This window comes from Diorhabda carinulata, chromosome 4, assembly GCF_026250575.1.
Source record: "Diorhabda carinulata isolate Delta chromosome 4, icDioCari1.1, whole genome shotgun sequence".
In the NCBI taxonomy this organism is placed as follows: Eukaryota; Metazoa; Arthropoda; class Insecta; order Coleoptera; family Chrysomelidae; genus Diorhabda; species Diorhabda carinulata.
In genome coordinates, this window is record NC_079463.1 from 5,977,143 (window position 1) to 5,985,742 (window position 8,600).

Below are 8,600 nucleotides of genomic sequence, written 5' to 3' on the forward strand. Positions count from 1 at the left end.
AATTAAAGGGAAGAAGAGTCGAAGCTTATAGGTTAAGTTTCTCAAAAGGCGTAATTTGAGTGATTCGTATCTTAGAATGTTTAAGGTTTGTTTAAAACACTTTTCATTAGGTGATAAACTATAGAAAAATTACATTTTCAAAGCAGAATAATTATTTTTTTGCCCCATATTTACATATTTCAAATCTGTACTAACAATGTATCATGCAAATAGTGTTGATATAATTTCTTTAATTAATTTGATGAAAAATCAAATACTCATATCATTAAAATAAGAAAATTTGGAAAGGAACTCTCTACACGAATGAAACAAAGTCTTTTTCTACCACTATCATATAGTCATTTCTGACTTATAGTTATTTAATTGAATCAATTCATGAATTTATTAAATTGAATCATATATTTCGCTGAAATAGTATTTTCTATCTTTCTTACCTTTTCTAAAAACTCCTTTTTCTTACACTACATTCCAAGGATTAAATGTATGTTTTTCTAATATTTTAAGGTTAGTTAATGAGGTTTCATTTTTTATTGTATTGATGAGATTTTAATCTACTTTATAAATAGTGAGATGTATGTCCGATGTAAATAATTATTCCAAGAAACGTCATATTGGAAAAACGAAAAAGGGAAAAAAGCTACACAAATTCTGATTCATTGCTTTGGTCAGACGGATAGACAGGAGAAAATAATAGAGGCTGTGGAAATAGACTACTTAAGTAGATGTCCAAAACAATATATTCCAAATGAAGATATACGACGAAGAATAGGTCGAGTCGACTTCAGAGAGAATACAGATTAAACTACTGCTGTGGTACAGTATGAGGATGGAACAGAACTGGTGGCCGAAGAATTGATGTAACAATCGTATAGTAAAAGAAGACAAGGAAAGAATTGAACAGACCATGAAAGACGAGTGGATAGATAGAAAATTGTGGCGTACGAAATGCAGGATGCGGTAATGGAAGCTGTATGACCTCCGGTATACAATTCTATTTACTATTGAGAAAGTCTTTGGTCTTTTTATTGATAAGGATTTGTTGTTTGTCTATTGATTTTAATATTTTCTCATCCTTCGTTTGAATATGCTTTCTTTCATTTTCTAAGGAAGAATTATTCGTTTTAATGCAGTATTTGCTGTGCATCTGAAGTTAGGATCTGACAATTCGATATTCATAAGTCCCGTTGGAACCAACGTCAATGTTTACAAAGTTGTAACATCGTTCCCTTGTGCGTATCTTTTTTTAAGCTTTATGAAATCCAACTTACAGCTCTACCGGTCAACAATTGCCTTTAGTATAAGTTGTAACTAAACTTATAGATTATTATAGAAATATGAACTTTCGCGAGGTGTTTAACGGTATTTCAGAAGTTCTTGACTTACAGGCTCCAAGTACATAGAAGAATTCTTACCCTATCAAATCTGTGCTTGTGTTATTTTTAGACTTAAATGAATTTAAGCATCTCTTATCATTTAGTTGGAGGTTTTAAGGTTTGATTTAATTAAACAACATATTCCTGAAAAAATTATATATTTATATATTAAAGAAATAATATTACATTTGTATATTTCAAAGCCGGTGATTTTCTTTTCAGGACAGCTCAAGTAGATGGAGCTGCTTCTGTAACAATAATCGCACTAATTCTGTGATACTAAAAGTACGTTTCCTGCTATTATTTTCGAGAATGTGAAAGTATATATGAGTAGAGCCTATCATATAAACCAATCACCTCTATTCTTGTCTAATTAAATGGTCCAAAACATCTCAGAATATCTGTTTCCATATTTTGTGTTGATTTCCACAGCATGACGTCTTAACATTTGCCTTTTTCATACATATCCAAAGTGACAAAAGAAATTAATTATTAGATGGGATTCAACAACCTAAAGAATCATTCAAGAACTCAAAATTCTTGTCAGTACCTAACGGACTTCGACTCTCATTATTCCGGTTTCTAATGATCGTATTACCAAATTTTTCTTTTATAATTTGATAAAGAAGTTAAATTTAATTTTTCAGCATTAAAACTCGAAAAAATTGGGAAATTTTGTATTGTTGAAGTGTTAAAAAATGTAAATTTAGTAAATTTTATTTATATTTTTTCAACAAATTACAACTCAACAACTATTTATTCGTTGATTACATCAAATCGTATCTCGAAATTTTTAATAATCATGAAATTAACTGAAATTGAAAACAAAATAAAATTTGCCACAATTTTGATACGAACAAGTTTTTGTACGAACAAAAATGAGAAAGAGATGTCACTATAAAAATCTCAAATTTTGAGTGATAGATTTTCGATTCATAACATAAAATTCCTCCGCCACCGTAAAAATTAATGCGAGGTTCATTTTTCGACTTTTATTTCCGGTCTAACTAAAGCATACCGTTCAGAAAACTGTAGTAAAATTATTCATAATGAAGAGCCTTCAAAATGCTCATTACTCATTACAAAAGGAAGATTGTGTGTATTAAAGTAGTTTAGTATATATGTTATGTTACTATTTTTTTGGAATAAAACAATAAACTCAACTGCCCTCCACAAGAAATTCATACAAACCAGAAGCTCACTGTTAAAGGTGGTGATAATACAGTTGAATTTAGAATTGACAAAAGCCAAAACGACGTGCTCTAGATTTGTACTGAAATTCAAAAAATCCTGGTTAATAAAAGCTGCAAGATCCAGCTCGGTTAGATGCCCGATTACTTGGACAATAAAGACAAAACCGATTCGTTTGCCGGACTATCAACAAAACTACAAGTGGGTTAGAATCCTTTCTTGGTGTAGCTATTACATGAACATGTACGGAGATGAAAGGAAATATTCGACATGAGACAAAAAAATAACTGGACTTTTTGCCTATCTGAATAATCAATTGTTCCACTTTAACAAGCGCGAAATTAGATTAGCCTATCTCTATACAGACGGCATCAGGGACAATCCGGAATGCAGCTGGTACATGAAGGAGTATGAAACTACAAAGTTCGTCATCGGTGACAAATAGACAAGTCTTACAGTTTGTCTAATAACTTTAAAAGGTACAAACCAAGGTGCTTGACTAGCTTTCCAATTGACATCGATCTTCGTAGTTAACAATTGGCACGACCCGAAGGACTTATCTCATGACCTATGGGCCCTTTCACACCAAACGAATCCGAATAAATCAGAATCACTCCGAATCAAGATGAATCTGATTGACCAAGATTCGGCTTCGAGCGCTCCGTTTAAATGTGAAGGGACTCTTTTCCCGCCTTCAGACCGGACGAATCTGGTTCAATCAGGTTTGATTCGAGGTCGCACTTGATTCAACCTGTCAGATTCCTTGTCCGGTCAGTGTTTAATCAACAACCATACGAGATGGACGTGGAGTTATTAATTTTAAAAGTTAAAGAAAATAGTGCGATTTATGACGCCAGTGATAAAAATCACAGCAACAGAAATGATGAAACACACCAAAATCCGGCCTTTTCCTATTTATGTGATGTATCCACACTTTTCTTGTTTTCTGTTTCCGCCGTTGCCTCCTACGAAACACTATCGCATTTAAAACAACTGCGTCCATGATGATAGCTCAAAAGCAACTAAAAGAAGGAAAACAAAAAGGAGGTGAAAGGATTTTTATAGATTCAGGTCGATTCAGCTGGTGTGAAAGAGTGGAGATGACAAATCAGATTCAATTTGATTCGGAGTGATCCAGATTGATTCGGATTCGTTTGGTGTGAAAAGGGCCTATGTGTGCACTTAACTAACTTTGAACTAATGTTTTTAGTAGATCAATTCGTACTGTATTATACAGAATAAGTTCTGAATAAACTGAGATTTAGGGTTATAACTTACAATTTTTTTCCGCGAAATACTCGTATCATTTATAAATGAATATTTTTACTCAAAGTACTTAAATTAATTAAAATTTGTATTTACTTTTATCATTTCTCACACATAAAGTTTATGACAGGACATATTAACAAACATCTATCAATCTTAGCATCTATCTGTCAATAATAAATTGTTAAAGTGAAATATCTTATCATATTAGTCGCTTTTCAATTACACCCAATCTAACATATGGGTGCACAATGCTTCGAAACCACGTTCCAATTTGTCGTGTCGTGTTAAGATCAGTGCGTTGAGCGCAGTTGCGTTTTCCCTTTGCCCCTCAAACACATGTTGAATTTTTAGGCTCCATGAGCTTCAAAAGTGTACTTTAAACATAAACTGTAGAATTGTCGTTCTGTGGACATTTATTTTAAATTCTTTTCGGTTTCATCCGATTTAAATTTGTGTTCGCTTAAAACAAAATTTTCTGATATTATTGGATTCATAGACAAATTGGGAATATGCATCATTACTTAATGAAGAACACTATAAAAAGGCTCAAGAAGATATGTATAAAGTAAATAATATAGTGTCAAGTGCTTCCATAGTATTTGTATTTTATATTAAATAAATCTGAAGTATCTTCTATTTCGGACACGGCAACAAATGAACAATTAATTTGTGACATGTTTTCAACTTTGACACTGGACATAAAAGGATTGTTCCGATTGATTCTTGTGTGCCAATCACATGAAAATCGAGTGTTTCGTGCACAAAATGCATAATAAATTGGAAAGCAACTATTCACAGGGACCAAGCGTAGCGAATTTTACGATCATTATATGGGTCTAAATGTATCTCTGGATGGGTGAAACGACTCTTTCAAAAATAAAAAATTCTTGAACTGCGGGAATCATCTAAAAGACACAACATTTCACATTATACTGATTACATATACAATCAGTAATCTTTCAAGTTTGATTGGGATATTGAGACCAACAAATATTGACGAAGAAAATTGGTGGACCAGTAAATGTTGGAAATAATGAGTATAGAGGAATTATGAACTATGAAATTAGGAATATACCAGAAAATGAGGATATAGTAAACTCAAGCGAAAAGAATACAATGGCACACACGAATTCAAAGAATGGAAAAACGGCAGGGTATAAGGAAAATTACAGAATGTAGACCGAACGTGAAAAGATTGCCAGGAAGACCAAAAAATAGAGGAGAAGGTCAGATTGTACAGATATGCAAAGTCTATGAGTACGTAACTGGATAGATACAAGAAAGAAAGAAATGTGACAATTCTAAATAGAATGAATAGCCTTGAATATGTTGTATATAGAGGTAGTGCATTACAGCGGATGACATAGTGTTACTAAGAACATAGAAGAGAGAAATGGAAAAGGCGTTTAATAAATTTACGGATGAAACAAAAAGTTTGGCTTACAATTAAATAAAGAGAAAACAAAATAGATGGATCTGAAGTACGAGAAGAAATCGAAACTGATTGAATAACAAGTGAAGAATAATATAATGTTAAGGAAGTTGTAGAACGTGATTATTTTAGAGTAATGGTAACATCTACAAACCTAGAAGCAAATAAAAGAGATAATAGAATTCTAAAAGGGAACTGAGAGCAAAGAACCTAAACAGTAAGAAACAATTATAATACCAGCAGTTCTATTTGCATCAGAAACATGAAGGATGACAGAAAAAATTATAAATTGGAAATATGGAAAACGAAAATCCTCAGGAAAATATATGGCGGTTCGCAACGTAGAGAGAGTTAATGATGATATATAAGAAGACCAAAATAAAAAAGATAGTTACGACATATTGCGAACTTGTCATTTAAAGACATTTTACTGTAGAGAAAAATAGTTTTTCCGAAAATTTCCAGTTCCTAATTTCTACAAGAGTCATTTCCCCTACCTGGGGACATAGTATATATTCGTAAAATGAAATTCTTGATTTAGAAAGGATCAGAACTAAAAATTAGATAAAAAACTGCTTAGATATGGGAAAAGATTATTAGAAAAAGGATGTCTATATAGACGTCTATTTACAGATCTCTCGAAGAACTTTGATTGGCGCATGTTCTTTCTAAGACACCATAGGTAGAAGACTTACATAGACTTCCTGTTCCGGTTTACTAATGCACCTGTTTTTAATAACTGTTACATATTTATTATTTGTATATTAAAAGTGTGTTACTTAACAATTGCCAGCACCATAAGACATTTTCACCTATTGCCTTTATTCTACTCTTACAATGTAAATATTCGATTGATATTTAAAATCAAAAACTAATTAACATAAAAAACATATATCTATATATAGATGTCAGTTGAAGTACTCCTCAGCTGTTAAATCTTCCAAATCAATCTCCTGAAGTGGTTGTAGTTCTCTGGAAAATAAGGAATATCTAATAAATGAAGGGTATTAAATTTACATTTCTTATAGAAACCAGTTGAATATCTGATGAAGAATGATCAGATGGTGATGGAACCTAAAAACTTGAAAACATTTACAGAACATTTCCAAATCCAAGCAAGAATCATAATGTATAATATAATCCAAAAGCATGCACGATACAATAAAATTTCTAAAAGATTACGGTGGCTAATTTAAACACAAAAAATACTGTTAATCGTATTAAATAATATCTATGGTGATAATATAATCAACTAATGCGACTACCAAGTCACCAGGATATACCAGGCAATGAGAAAGCAAAAAAGCAGCAACGATATTTCGGCTATGTGATCTCATGAGATGGCACAACAACAACGAACTAAAATAATGACAGAATTATCAGATGAAGTCGTACTGGTAAAACAGCAGAGATCTAAAGCAACCAAAAATATTTACAACCATATCAACTAAGCCTGAAGAAAAAGAGATGTCCAACACTGGTGATCGGTCTGCTAAGATGTCAAATAACGCCTTAGCTATAGCATATGACACCAATTGCAGATTTTTACGAGCAAGCTACTTATTTTGAAGGTAAAACAATGAGACGCAAAGTCATACTCAAAATTCTTTTTATGTATTGATTCAGAGCAACGATACCCCAAACAATTTAATATCAATGTACTTCGGAGCTTTATTTCGAAAGTGTCTTTGATATAATTCAGTCAGCTTCCTTACAAGACACTGCGGTCTAAATGTAGCAAAAACTAACGAGTGTAGAATATATAGAAAAAGAAGAAGCTCTAGTTCGCTTAGTTTAAACATGATTTCCATTGCAAGCATAGGTAAGGAATGCTACTGACGAGAAACCTGAAGACTTAACCTCATTAAAGTCATCTGTAGAACTCTGAAACTGGGAAGGGAGCTGTAGACGTTGGAATCTTCATTGGCTGAGCTAGATCTAAGAGAACTCGACTGCAGGAAGATGGGCGTCTATAAATGACTGCTAAAACTTGAAATTTAGGAGGTACTTTATAGAAAAACAACCCTAAAGCCTTGTTGTTTGTACAAGAACGGAAAGAATCTGTCGGATGCAAATTGATACTATAAAACATAAATAGTACGAATGGATATAATAATGTAACAACAAATAAATCATGTGTTATGTTATGGATATTTTTTATCTACTATTTTACTGAGATAATTTTGATAATAACAAATTATTCACAGTGGTAATAAACTACTAGCTAAAAGGGTGTCTGTACATAATTATGTTCAATCATGTATGAAATATACCTACTTATGTTGAATTTGCCTCATAGAGCGTTTGCCATAGCACCCGCCTAGTTCAAGAAAACAGTTTCTTCCAAATCTTCCTCCAAGGATTAACGAGCTTGATTCTCGTTCTAAAAATAAAATAATTATATATATCCAAGTGGATACTTTTAGTCTGAATAATAAATCTTCTGTACTTTCAATTAGAGTATCAATAAATATATCTCAGAGATGAAATGAAAGTGTCCACAAATGGACAAATGAATTCGTACAAAAGGTGAAAAATATTCCATGTCCACATCAATCTCACTCACTAGATTTAGCACCATGTGAATTCCACATCTTCTTGATAATAAACAATTTGCTGTAGCGGAAAAGTTTAGGCTAGATTGGGGATAAAGCGATGAAAATGGCATTCCAGAATTAATTTTCTCATCAAAACTCGTATAGGTAAAAACGAAAAGGTCGATAAATTAAAATTTTTCGAATTAACATAATTTTTTCAATATTCCACGAAGTCGAACTATGTACTTAAATCTATAAGTAGAATCCCATCTCTAGTGAATAGGTTTATGGTGCCGAAAGTTGAGTAGATTATGTTAATATTGAATTTTTTTATATAATAAATCATGTAGGCCGACTCCGATTCATACGGAAACGATATAAAAATTTTAAATTCTTATGGAGTACGTAGCATATTTTTATATATTTAGATGTGACGAAAACTATCAAATGTCAATAATATGACAAATTTACCAATGGGTCTCATGCTACTACTATTTTTTTTGTTTCAAAATCGACTCTAGTCTATTTTCACAGATTACCGAATACCCTAACTCTACGATATTTTCTGTCTTCCTCTTTTTCGTATTTTAGATAGTTTCCACTGTAATAGTTTCTTTGGCTATCCAACCTTATGAGATTAAAGTATGCAATTTATTATTCTATAGTCCATTTCTGTAGCCAACGATAAGAGATGATAGAATTGAAAGTAGAAATTGAATCTGCTGTCTTATCCATCCGCCATCGACTGATGTCATGTATAGAAAAAGTTAAACGACATTTTGAACACCTAAGGAGCCA

The 8,600-nt window shown here is 32.2% G+C and overlaps 1 long non-coding RNA gene across 1 annotated transcript; it reads right to left on the reverse strand.

Moving 5' to 3' along the window:
* Window positions 1–5,994: 5,994 nt before the first annotated feature.
* On the reverse strand, window positions 5,995–7,648 carry LOC130892384 (uncharacterized). Its single transcript, XR_009059031.1, has 2 exons — window positions 7,543–7,648; window positions 5,995–6,237 (listed from the first exon to the last, which is right to left on the reverse strand). It is a non-coding gene; the product is annotated as an uncharacterized LOC130892384 (long non-coding RNA).
* Between the last annotated feature and the right edge of the window lie 952 nt (window positions 7,649–8,600).